The sequence below is a fragment of the Leguminivora glycinivorella genome, chromosome 19 (genome assembly GCF_023078275.1).
Source record: "Leguminivora glycinivorella isolate SPB_JAAS2020 chromosome 19, LegGlyc_1.1, whole genome shotgun sequence".
Classification (NCBI taxonomy): Eukaryota; Metazoa; Arthropoda; class Insecta; order Lepidoptera; family Tortricidae; genus Leguminivora; species Leguminivora glycinivorella.
This window is the reverse complement of record NC_062989.1, coordinates 17171374-17185118: the sequence shown is the minus strand read 5'-3', so window position 1 is coordinate 17185118 and position 13745 is coordinate 17171374. Positions and strand designations below refer to the sequence as shown.

The following is a 13745-nucleotide window of genomic DNA, read 5'->3' as shown; positions in this document are numbered from 1 at the left end:
AACCCATCTACAATGCAAACACGCAGAGCAGCTGCAGCAGCCGCAGCAGCGGCTCTCCAGCAGGAGCCTGAAAAGTGTGATAAGCTCCAACTTACCTTGCTGGAATTAAAACAATCCAAGGAATTTAGTGCTCAATTGCTCAGTGAAAGAGAAGACAGTGAGAAAGAGCTTTTATTAGTAATTGATAGGAACGATAAGTTGAAAAAGGAACTGTGTACATTAGAGAGTGATTACAATAATGTAAATTCAGAGCGGGCCCGGCTTCAGGAGACGGTTGACAGGTTTATGGAGTGCAACGCTGCATATGAACAGGCCCTGAAAGACATCGACTCATTGGAGAGAGCACTGCACGACGCCCACGAACAAATCTACGAGCTACGGGAGGCCCAAAACCAAGCAGCTGCGGCACACACTCAGACCTTGTTCGAGGAACTGGTCCGGCCTGACTCCCAGTTGGTTACCGCAGCAATTGAAATCCCTTTGGTCACTACAGATTTAGCCAATGATACCACCACACCAAGGTTAGTAAATTGCAGCGGAAACAAACTAAAGAAATATATTAAATTGAATAAAGTCATTAGAAAAAAAGAAAAGCTGTCAAAAATAAATAAATTGTTTTTCAAAAAATTAAAATATTGTAAAGTTAATATAGGCTTAGTGGATAAGTTGGATTTGTATTCTGCTCAGTTAGAAAATAGTAAATTACAGTATGAAACTGACACACAGGCGTTAAAATCAAAAATTCAGACTTTGGAGGATTCAATAAAATCTTTGGAAGGCATAAATGAAAGTTCAAAAAAAGTTATTAATGAATATTCTTTGGCTATGGATGACTTAATATCCCAGATAAAGCATAATTCAGACCGCTTTGAGTCGTTGACCAATGCCCAGTCATGTGCATGTAAGCAGGTGACCGGGGATTTGTCAACCAGCACACTCTACCCAAGCCTGTATGACAGTTTACAACAACAGCATATAAGTGGTAGTAGCTCTTTCGACACTTCTCTAAAATGTATACCTAAGCCTAATGTTATTATGTACTGTGATGAAATTGGAAGCGATATGAGCTCATTTCTAAACTCTTACTTAAAGGGACTTAGTACAATCAACCATTGTTTGCCTCATAGTAGTTTTGAAAATATTTTAAAACAAATTTTAAATGACAGTGATATTCATTCTCAGACGACACTGCTTATCTTTATGGGAAATAGGGGCAATGTGAACAAAAATAATTTGGTCAAATACTTTGAACAGTTAAACTCAATGGCAGTGCATAAAATTATTTTTTTCACATTCCCCTACTGTTCCCAAATGTCAGAGGCAGAAAATAACACTAGACATAAGTTAAATATAGCTTTATATAATCTTTGTACATATAGTAGTAAGGTTAGCATAATTGACACTAACAAATTTGTTAGTAAATACCATATGCCTATGGTATTTTTGACTAAAGGTAATTGTTACCTTTCAAATTATTACAAAAGACAAATAGCATTATCGCTATCCTATTTACTTGACATTTCTGCCAAAAATTTGGCAGACAATTCTGCTCCTATTGAGCAGCAAAGTATGAACTTGGAATTGGTTCCAGTCATAACCAATGATTTAAACTAGCTTTTAAGACAAAAGATTCTGTCTCTGGCAATCTAGACTTAAGTAAATATAAGGAAAAAAACTGTAAGCAAGGGAAGTATATCCACCTGGTGCATCAAAATATTCAATGTATTAGAGGTAAAGATTTACAAATTGAACTTTTTATGAAGGATTTTTATATAGATATTTTATGTATTACTGAACACTGGTTAAAAAATAATGAATTAATGCCTCAATTTATTAATCACCAGGTAGGAAGTTCGTTCACCAGGCATAGTTCCATACATGGTGGGTCGTTAATTATAATAAATAATCAGTTAAAATTTAAGGAACGCAAGGATATTGTGTCCATGTCTGTTGAACGGACTATAGAACTAAGTGCAGTAGAATTGGAGCAATTTATTGTTGTGTGCGTGTATAGGCCGCCATTAAGTAATTTTGAATTATTTGAAAGCATAATGGAATCTGTGCTACTGAAAATATCGCCTTCCAGCAAGAAATTACTTATTTGCGGCGACTTTAATGTAAATATTTTAGAAAATTCGACATTAAGTTGTAGGCTGTTGAATTTTTTCAAATCATGTAATCTGAACCACATTTTTATGGAGCCTACTAGAGTGACTGCTACTAGTGCAACCTGTATAGATAATATTTTCACAGATATTTTTCCTATTACAAAAAATGTAATCAGCAATTTAGAGTCCGACCATTTAGGTCAATTAATGGTATTTGAAGCTGCTAGGAAAAATACCTGGAAAAAACAGATAACTTTTGTACCAGTAACCTCGGACCGCGTGGAAAGAATGAAACAGAGTTTAGTTCAGGCGCTACCCGTTCTGTCTCCAAACATGAGTCCTAATGATATGTATAATTCATTCTTTCACACATATATGGAAAATTATAATACGATATTTACAACAAAAACGGTCACGGTTAGTGATGCATCAGTTTTTAGTGAGTGGGCAACTGCAGAGTTACATCAACGAAGACGTGCATTGTATGCCTTGTATGAGGAACGGCGGTTTAATACGAGTGATGAATTTAAAGAACATGTCAAACAATTTTCGAAACAGTTTAAATTAGATTGTCATACCGCTAAACGTAATTATTTAAGCAAGAAAATTAAAAGTAGTTCCGATATAATTAAAGCAACGTGGAAAGTAATTAACGTGGAGACTGGTCGGTCAAAGCAAAGAACAAATGAACTGAAATTAAAAATTGATGGCAAAATTGTAGATTCCAATTTAGAAGTAGCAACAGAATTTGAAAAGTTCTTCACTGATATACCAGTTTCCACAACTAGGCACTTAAATTCATCACCCGCATCTGCCGTTACATTGTTAGAAGATAATGTCACAGAATGTAGTAGAGACCTTGTATTTGAACATGTTAGTACCTCAGATATAATTAAGGCATTTCAATCAATTAATGTTAAAAAAACTTGTGACCTCTGGGGAGTCTCTGTCCATGGTGTTAAATCTTTAATAGAAATTGTAGCGCCTGACTTGGTAGTTATTTTTAATAACAGTGTTGATTGTGGTGAGTTTCCTGATCTTATGAAACACAGTAAAGTCATTCCATTATTTAAATCTGGTAGCACATCCGACCCCACTAATTTTAGACCGATATCAGTGTTACCGACATTCAGCAAAATTTTTGAAAAGTTAGTGTTATTTCAGCTATTGCAACATTTTAACATCAATAATCTAATGCACAATAAACAATTTGGTTTTACACGGGGTCGCTCAACAACCGACGCTGGTGTTGAGCTAATCAAACAGATTTTCGATGCCTGGGAGGAGTCACAGGATGCCTTGGGTATCTTCTGTGATTTATCTAAGGCTTTCGATTGCGTCTGTCATGAAACACTGATCAGGAAATTGCACTACTATGGAGTGCGAGGATCGGCACTGAATTTAGTCAAATCTTACTTACACGATAGAATACAAAGGGTCGACGTGAATGGACAGCGCTCACCGGGGTCACTAGTCTCTATGGGTGTACCGCAGGGATCAATATTGGGGCCTTTCCTGTTCCTTATCTACATTAATGACCTGCCATATCTTGTAAAGACCCACCATGATATAGTATTGTTTGCAGATGATACTTCCCTTATTTTCAAAGTCAAACGTCAGCAACAAACTTGTGAAAATGTAAACAATGCTATTTCCGAAGTAGTTAATTGGTTTAGTGTTAATAACTTATTGTTAAATGAGAAAAAGACTAAATGTATTAAGTTTGTAACGAGTAATGCTAAAAATGAACAAGCAAGTGTCGTTGTGAAGGATGAGGAATTGGAACTGGTAGATAGTACAGTTTTTCTTGGCATAACTTTAGATTCTAAACTTCAGTGGGGTCCCCATATTGCTACCCTCTCGAATAGACTGAGCTCTGCAGCATTTGCAGTGAGCAAGATCCGTCAGTTAACAGACGTGGAAACAGCTCGATTAGTTTATTTTAGTTACTTTCACAGCATTATGTCATATGGTATTTTACTATGGGGCAGTGCTTCAGAGATAAATACCATATTTGTTCTGCAGAAGAGGGCTATTCGAGCAATATACAAAATGAACCATAGAGACTCACTTAGAGATAAGTTTAAGGACATTAATATAATGACAGTGCATTGTCAATATATTTATGAGAATATTATGTATGTACATAAAAACATTTGTAAATTTAAGAAAAACTGTGATGTACATAATATAAACACTAGAAATAAGCATAAGCTTGCAGTGCCCTTCACTCGGCTCCATAAAATTAAAAAATCATTCATGGGTAATTGTGTAAGATTTTATAACAAACTTCCTAATGCCATCACTGAACTGTCTTTTAATCGATTTAAACATTATGTAAAGCGTATACTGATCTCTAAAGCCTACTACAGCACACAAGACTACATGAATGATGAAACACCGTGGGATACAAGTATTGTTGAAAACCATTAATTATATAGCTTATTAATGATGATAATTATTGATAATTCAATGTATTTTTATACAATTTTTTTGACATTTAGAATTTATTCTAGAAGTTTTTATACTAGTATTTTTTTATACAATTTAGATTGATATCATTTTATTAAATCAATGTAGTTTTAAAACAATATTGTTTATTGCACCAATAAATTGCTCTGATATTTAGAATAAGATGAATATTGTACACTGTTGACAATTTAAAAGTGCTTATTGTAAGCCTATTTGAATAAAGAATATTTTGATTGATTGATTGATTGATTGTGTTATTAAGAGCCCGTCACGATGGGTAAAAATTCAGTATCTGTCAAATTACCCCATTTACACACACTAACGCACGTCACACTCACCAACATACTTTTCGCACACTACCGCAATTTACTGGAAGAGGTCAGTGACCTAAGTGAGAGGAACTTAAGACAGGTCTATAGTTTCACTGAAGATCAGTTGTAACGTTAAAATCCCATCAAAACCAAAAAAGGGAAATATGAGCCAAGTTCAATATTATATATGCCTTGGTTGTTGGCGTCAACGACAAAAGCAGTGAGATCTAAACGGGTGCCAAGTTCAATGGCAGTCCTCAAAATGTTTTATGACAATTGATGACATAAAATATCATTTCTTATAACTTTTATAATAGAATAGAATATAATTAATTTATTCGTTAACACACACACAAAATAAACGTTACAAATAATAAGACATAAACAAGAAGGAGATCCAACGAAATGGTCTAATCTTCCGATCAGACCATCCGGTGAAACAATCACGACAGGCACATAATATGTATGTCACAAATATCAATATAAGAGCCAAATTTAAGACGTTTATGTGAAATAGTTTTTGTTGTGAGGACGCCCATAGAGGCTCCAAATAGTTCGTGTAATATTACACACGATGTTGTCTGCCAGTTCGGTTACTTGAACTTGGCTTGACACGCTGCCGCGTGTTTAGATTGCGGACAGTGTCAATTTAGTGTTACCATCTCACACGAATTGACTCCGATTATTTTTCAAAATAAATTTGTGCAAACACCATATAAAATCAAAACAACTCTGGTGTAAAAAACAGTGCTTCGTTTATTCTAATTATAAATGGTTAAACCCTTTTCCGAATGAATTAAAATAATTCACTGTTCCTGATCGGTTTAGCCATTATAACATCCGTTATAAATGCACTGAGACAAAGGTTGAGGTTATGTATGAACAGAGGTTGACAGTCAGTTTACATGTAAAATTGTTGCCATATATAGAATTCTTCATTAAAATAATAATTTTCAAAATTTAGTTAAAGTTGTCTGAATCTAAGGTTACGTGCCCCGTGTGCAAACACCATTTAAAAATTATATTGAACGTAAGAAGGTAAGTCATACAGAACAATTTTGTGATAAGATAATATATTATTACAATTAGTAATTTTGCCATTTACGTAAATAATCGTTTATAGAATATAATTATAATGATTAGTTCTGTTAGTTTTTTCATACGCCACACTGAATGTCTCTTCGCGATAGAGAATGTTACACACACTGACACACTAAATAATGTGACCAGTATAATGAAAATAAAGTCCAACGAGTTAAAATTAATTTTAAAACTCTTTCATTTTAATAAAGTTTAGAAGACAAAAAATACCTATATTTCTTATCATTGTATTAAAGTTACATATATTTTTTTATTTCTCAACAATAATAAGTAGTAAACAACACAAAAAAAAACGATTTTAAACTGAGACTCTTTTAGACGTGACGATATTTATTTACCTTATTACTTTTGAATACATTCATAGCACTGGCAATCTTTTTGTATCCGTATATGATTTCCAGTGTCAAAAACAAATGTCATTGGAGCAAATTTGGCGACACGTCCGCTCCGAACGAGCCCGATCGGGCGTCTGACTCAATAGAATCTGTTCGCAGTTTTGACGTTTGTATGGAAAATTTACGAAAGTTTATATTCAACATTGATTTTATTCGTTCTCTTTGTAAGGAAAAATATGAAAAGGTAATAATTCTGTAGTCCAGTTATCTAGCTTATAAAATAACATTATTTTAAAACTAAAACACGGTCGTACATATTCAAATTTATGAAGATGCCGACAGGGGCCGACCGCATTTTAGTTACAACTTTAAGTAAGTATGTATCTAAAATTGGAAGTGTTTCCTGATTTGTATTACACACTATTTTGCATACACATACTTAAAGTTTATAATTATCAAGAAAGCCTTTTGTTTGCCTAAAAGGTTTTCGAAGTAATTGCCATTTGATTCGAAGTATTTTTAGACAAATATTGATGTCGTTTAACTTCCATTTACTGTATTTTAGTAGCATGATAACACACATGTAAACTACTGAATTTTTAGTTTAGGATATAAGTAATGCGACAACATCAATTTTAGCAGCCTAAAGTATACAAAATTGAGCTCAGCTCACTCAGACGTGAGCACTATTTGCGGGTTTTCTTAAACTAGCGTCAGGAAAAAAATCATAATTAATTCAGGGAGTAACTTTTCCTTGATGTTAACTACTGATTTTGTAGATAAGAATACGCGCTGTTTAAAACAAGTGCTTTTCTTATCAATAAGTATATACTGAAACTAAAACCGGACGTAGAAAACTACCAATTTTACGATTTTCTACTTTTTGATATTGACGGCCTCTTAAACAAAAAAAAAAAATTTCCATTAATAACAACTCAGTTAAAAGATATTGCGAAAAAATCTTTGAAATCGAGGTTCCGCTCTCTTTTCCTCCTTCAAAACTTATTTAAACGGAACGAAATTTGAGAATCTGAATAATTTAAAATGAAATAATCTGTGTCGGACCGTTTAGATTTTTTGGACAATTGTTACCGATCTTGAGTATCCCTTTTTCGAGCCATATTGAAAAATGCCGTTTTTAGAAATTTTTGATTGGATCTAGCATCTTTTAAAATAAGAATAGCAAAAAATATCAAAACGGTCCGACTCAGAAAAAATAATAATAATCTGTGTCGAAAAAATCATTGCTCTATCTTCAAAAACCAAGGAGGAAATAGTCGAGAGCGTTTGTATGGAGAACTGACCTGTATCGTATCGTCTTAAGAAATCTGATTTCAAAGGTTTAGGTAGGAAATCTAATCAGCAATATTATTGCAATGTAAAATTATTTTTTTCTTTTTTCTCCGTGTTTTCTAACGCGCTTATTTTTAGGAAGCGGTTTTTTTCATGGTTTGTTTAAGGTACACACCGACATGTTGTAAACATTTTTTAGTTTTTCGTAAGTTAGTCGTTAACGGTGGTCTACAGCTAAAATTGATCTACGACAGAAATGATCTGTACATATTAAAGTAAGTAGGGAAGAAAACCGCCATGCTGAAGTGTATTTGTGCATGCCACGTCTGGTCTGTCGCATGCATGGTGAGACGACTTGGACGCCTTTATGAGTGACTGCATGGCCGGAAAAATAACACCAGAGGGAGTTGCGGAAATCAAGGGGAGAGGGCTTTGCCCAGCAGTAGGGCACTATAACGGGCTAATTAAAAAAATCTGTACCAGTTTAATTTTAATCTATTTTTAAGAAAATTTCCTACTAAAATGTAGATTCTAGCGAAAAAACGTACCTAGGTTTTTCCAGTTGAACATTATTTTTAGCTGCAAACCACTATTTACGATTTAATCGATTTAAATAAAACTTGCCTACTAAATTATCCATTTGCATATTGATCGTAGTGAAAACACGTACGTTTTTCTGTTTTACTTTTTTAAAGGCACAGGTCACACGTTTTTCATCAAATTTATATCGTACCGTTTTGGTTTTTTGGCTAATTGTTACCAATCTTGAGTATCACTTTTTTTGCGCCATAATGAAAAAGGCAGTTTTTTGATTGACTCGAGCGTCTTTAAAAATAAAAATATCAAAACGTTCCAACACAGATAAGATTAATAATTAATAACAATCTGACTGGGAACAAATCAAATTATTTTATTGAATATTTTTTTGATTTGTTATTTAATAACCTAACAATAAAATTAAAATTTTGAAAAAACTCCCGACCGCGACATAGTGGACCGATTTTCATGAAACATGGCTAAGAACACTCCCGACTAACTCAGCTTTCAGACAAAAAAACTAAATTTAAATCGGTTCATCCGTTCGGGAACTACGATGCCACAGACACACACACACACACACACACAGACAGACAAACAGACAAATAGAAAGACAGACACGTCAAACTTATAACACCCTTTCGTTTTTGCGTCGGGGGTTAAAGATAGTCTTTCGCTATATCGTAATGCTGCAAATGGATTCATATAGGAGGTGCAAGCACTAATTGTTGCCTTGGGCCTTGTCGTTTTTTCTTTCGTGTATGATGTCTATTTCAATTTATAGAATAATCTGTGTTGAAAAAATCAGTCTACCTTCAAAAACCAGGGAGCAAATAGTCGAGAGCGTTGGTATGGAAATTGAACCGTCCTGTATCGTCTTAAAAATATAATCGATTGTCGAATTAGCCCCGCTCCCCAGCTGCCAGCTTGCGGACCTGAGGTTGACTATGATAAGAGAAGCATCTTAGCAGGTTGCCTCAAGGGCCTACTCCAAAATCCTGCCAGATTTCCGTCCATAGTCCATAATAGTGCGTAATTTTATTTTCACGAATTTATCGGATTCGGTTTGGACGTAGTTCGAAAGCGCTCTATTTTTAACGTAGGTACCTATCGTCATATTCAGATAGAACGAATATTTTCTTTACCTATGTATTTACAAATTGTCAAATCTTTTGGGAATTACATAAAAGTCATAAAATTATTTATTTAATTAAATTTTGAAAAAACCCCCGACCCCGACATAGTGGACCGATTTTCATGAAACATTGCTAAGAACACTCCCGACTAACTCAGCTTTCAGACAAAAAAAATCAATCTAAATCGGTTCATCCGTTTGGGAGCTACGATGCCACAGACAGACACACACACAGACAGACAGACAGACAGACAGACAGACAAACAGACAAACAGACAAACAGACAGACAGACAGACAGACAGACAGACAGACAGACAGACAGACAGACACGTCAAACTTATAACACCCCTTCGTTTTTTGCGTCGGGGGTTAAAAATGTTATTATTTAAATCTACCCATCGATGTACCCATTGCGGAAATATAAATTAGAGAGGCACTCCATTGTCAATAAACCCTTAATTGCATGATTTTACTTTTTTTAACAATTTACAGATATATGACACCATGGTGGTATATATGCTGAGCACTGGAAAAATAATGAAAAAATCTATCACCATTTTTTTAATATGAAACAACGTAACTAAAAAAGATGATTTTTAATAGCATATTGAAAAATTCGAATATTGCTTAGTATTTTATCGTGAAAAACTGTACTAAATCTACTATTGATTCAATTTTCGTGATGCTTGGAAAAAAATCCATCACCAAGTAAAGAAGGGTTAAATATAAACGACACGAAGTTTAATTCGAACACAACAGTTCACAATTGCGAGCAGCGGTAACGCACCGCCAGTTTTGGCGGCGCGGCGACGCGCCGCAAAAATTCTGCGTTGCGGTGCCGCGCCGCGAGTTTTGGCGGTGCGTCGACGCACCGCGAGTTCTTGCGTCGCGGTGCCGCGCCGCAGATTTCCTGCCGCAAAAACTGGCGGCGCGGCAACGCAACGCAGAATTTTTGCGGTGCGTCGCCGCAACGCGCCCATGTGGCCAGGCCCTTACACAGATCAATTTAGCCCCAAACTAAGCAAAGCTTGTACTATGGATGCTAAGCGACGATATACATACTTAAATAGATACATACATACTTATATACATAGAAAACATCCATGACTCAGGAACAAATATCTGTGCTCATCACACAAATAAATGCCCTTACGGGGATTTGAACCCGGGACCGCGGCGTAGCAGGCAGGCAGGGCCTAGTAGCACGCGCTAGGCCAGACCGGTTGTCAACTTAGCAATAATGCTTATTATAACTTAAGATGTAATTTTATAAAAAACTTTGTTACCTACTGTTTATTTAACACCTTGTATGAAGGAGCGAATTCGAGCGACGTCAAACTTAAAAGGAGGATAAAACACCTTTGCAAGTATTTTTGTACGCGGCTGGCATGCCAGTTGTGGAAGCTTCAGACACGTGTATCGCAGGCCTAAGGCACTGGTCCCACCGCGAGCTAGTAAACAATGAGCTGTCGGCTATAAAAACGACCAAAAGATAAGCAGCAAATAAAAGAGACACGGCTATATTGATAGTTCACCGCTGGGCGAGTAACTATAAACATCACCGTGTCTCTTTTATTTGCACGGGAGTGATTATCTTTAGTTTTTATAGCCGATAGCTCATAGTTTACTAGCTCGCGGTGGGACCAGAAGGGCGATTTTTTAATCTCGCATACGGGATTTTGTCACTAAAATACCGGTAGAAAACGGTGACTTGCTTATTATTTTCAGTGACAATTTTCTGAATTCGAACGCGTGAGACTCAAAACTCGGCCCGCAGTGCCTAAAACATTTTGGGAATTGCTACACACAATGATACACACATATGATACACAAACACAATGGGCACCGCCGGCGTGTGGGCTCGACAAGTCAACGCACATAACTCGGCTGAATGTTAAGGACGGCCTACCGTATAATTAATAAGTACTTTTATTACATATCTCAATTTAAGTGTTCCATAATGTCAATAACTGGTCAAAAATGCGACCTTTTAAGTGATCTTTGGGAGTTGATTTATGAGGGCTTTTATTGAGGTGTTTTCAGATATCTGTTTTTATAAATCTTTGATAACGAAACGGTATTTTTTTCGGCCACAGATAATCCATATCCAAATCCAAATCCAATCATTTATTCGTGATAAACAACATATAAAACAATACAAGCACATTCAAAAGTTATAAGAAAAAATAATAATTAAAAAACAAAGAAAAAAAAACACATTGTTATAATTGTTTACCACGAAATGGTCCCGCCTCAGCGTAATGCTAACCACAGGGTCAGCGCTGATCTTCCGGCGAGACCATTTGTGTGCCACGGACGCATAAACGTGCATAATGTAAAATTTAATATGTAATTAAAGCCCCGAGCCGGGAATCGAACCCGGGTCTTCAGCTTACGCGGCTAACGTCCTCACCACTAGGCGGGCGGGTGGTCTAGTGGTGAGGACGTTAGCCGCGTAAGCTGAAGACCCGGGTTCGATTCCCGGCTCGGCCACCAGTGGGCCTTGTCGTTTTTTCTTTCGTGTATGATATCTATTTAAATTATTATCTCATTAGTTATGCAGCCGTTATCAAAGTGTCCAGACAGAGCACAATTAACGCGCGCAATTAGAATAATCTTGCACAATGCAACTTGTTGCACTGAGTTACTGACTGGGTCTTATTGCTAAACGGATTCCTAGTCGAGAACCAAGCGCTTTTCATATCAGTTATTTTTAGCCGTTAATTAGATTTAGCATCATAATTAAAAATATTTTAAGCGGGTTACTCACGTATTAAGTCACGTATTAAGGTTCTCGAAATTGAACCGAAACATGTCGAACGCTATATCGACTTAATACGTGAGTAACCCGCTTAAAATATTTTTAAATATGTATAAGTCTCACGGGAGTTTTATAGTTAAAATAGATTTAGCATCGTTTTTAGGGTTAACTAGGAACTCTTATAGTTTCGCCATGTCTGTCTGTCCGTCCGTCCGTCCATCCGTCCGTCAGCGGATAATCTCAGTGACCGTTAGCATTAGAAAGCTGAAATTTGGTACCAATATGTATATCAATCACGCCTACAAAGTGGTAAAATAAAAATTGGAAAAAATGTTTTATTATGGTACCCCCCTACACGTACAGTGGGGAGTTTTTTTTTTTTTTTTTTTTCAACGCTAACGTGTGATATATTGCTGGATAGGTATTTAAAAATGAATAGGGGTTTACTAAAATCATTTTTTGATACCTCTTGTTAATATTTTCGGAAATAATCGCTCTAAAATTAAAAAAAATGTGCCCACCTCCCGTCTAACTTTTGAACCATAACTTTAAAAAATATAAAAAAATCAGAAAAGTAGAACTTTAAGTATAAAGACTTTCTAGCAAAATTATTTTAAACTTGATAGGTTGAACAGTTTTTTGAAAAAAATACGAAAAACTACGGAACCCTACACAGAGCATGGCCCGACACGCTCTTGGCCGGTTTTTTTTTAATTAATCTCTGACGTTTCGGAGATTTGTCTCCGCGGTCGCGGAGAAGACCGTTGTCTCCGTGGTCTCGGAGAAGACTTCCCAAACCACGAATTTTCCAAGACAACGCGGCCAACGCCTTGTAAGTACATATAGGTACTTGACTCGATCATGTTTCAAAAAGCAGGACTTCGTATTAAAAGTATCCCAGTATGACCTAGGTAGGTACAGTCAGCTGCAGAGAAAAGGAGACCACCTGCCATACAAATTTGTATGGGGGTCTACTTTTCTCTACAGCTGACTGTAATATTACATCATCGATTACCAGACATCGGATTCCGTGGGGCGAAACTTCTTGACAGCTAGGGACTTCCTATATCGATAAACTCATTTATCGATACTAGTTCTATATACTATAGTGACCGCCCCCAACATTGTGTGTGTTTTTTGTAACTATTGTTCTGAAGACCAGTATGAAATTCATACATAGCGTCTAAAATAAATAGCGTCGAAATAAATTGTGACGAGTAAACTTTTAAAAACGTTTTCAAAAAAGAAGAAGAAAATTGAGTTCTTATTTCATTATATAATGTTTTTTTATACTACGTCGGTGGCAACCAAGCATACGGTCCGGTGCGGTGGAAAGCGGTTACCGTAACCTATGGACGCCTGGAACTCAAACAGTGTCACATGCGCATACTCTTTTAATAAAAAAATATTTTATAAGCAAACCTTCGTGTGATCACTAGTATTTAGAACTAGTATCGATAAATGAGTTTATCGATATAGGAAGTCCCTAGCTGTCAAGAAGTTTCGCCCCACGGAATCCGATGTCTGTCGATTACCTACCTAGAGACTGACTAGATTTTTTCATCATCATCATATCAGCTCGAGGATGTCCACTGTTGAACATAGGCCTCCCCTTTGGAGGTTTGGAGTCCATATAACATATATCGGTTGGAAGCGATCTGCATACAGCGCCTTTTAGCGACCTTTACAAG

The 13745-nt window shown here is 36.0% G+C and overlaps 1 non-coding gene across 1 annotated transcript; it reads left to right on the top strand.

The window, feature by feature from the left end:
* The first annotated feature begins 11714 nt into the window (after positions 1-11714).
* On the top strand, positions 11715-11786 carry Trnat-cgu. The gene has a single exon. It is a non-coding gene; the product is annotated as a tRNA-Thr (tRNA).
* The last annotated feature ends 1959 nt before the right edge of the window (positions 11787-13745 follow it).